This window comes from Aptenodytes forsteri, unplaced genomic scaffold (assembly GCF_000699145.1).
Source record: "Aptenodytes forsteri isolate BGI_AS27 unplaced genomic scaffold, ASM69914v1 Scaffold34, whole genome shotgun sequence".
NCBI classification, from domain to species: domain Eukaryota; kingdom Metazoa; phylum Chordata; class Aves; order Sphenisciformes; family Spheniscidae; genus Aptenodytes; species Aptenodytes forsteri.
The window spans coordinates 741,314-741,528 of NW_008795038.1; positions in this window are offsets into that span (position 1 = coordinate 741,314).

A 215-nucleotide genomic window follows, 5' to 3' on the forward strand; every position below is an offset into this window, starting at 1 on the left:
TATATAGTATAGGGTATAGCAGGGGGTGTAGGATAGGTACGGGATGGGGAATGGGGTATGGGATGGGGTATGGGAGGGGACACAGCAGGGTACAGGAGGCGGGTTACAGGAGGGGGCACAGCACTGTGCATCCCTCCTGTGTGTGTCCCCCCCCCGGGGCTCGCAGCCCTCCCTCCGCCGTCCCCCCCGGCCCCACGCCGGGTCCGGGCGCTGCC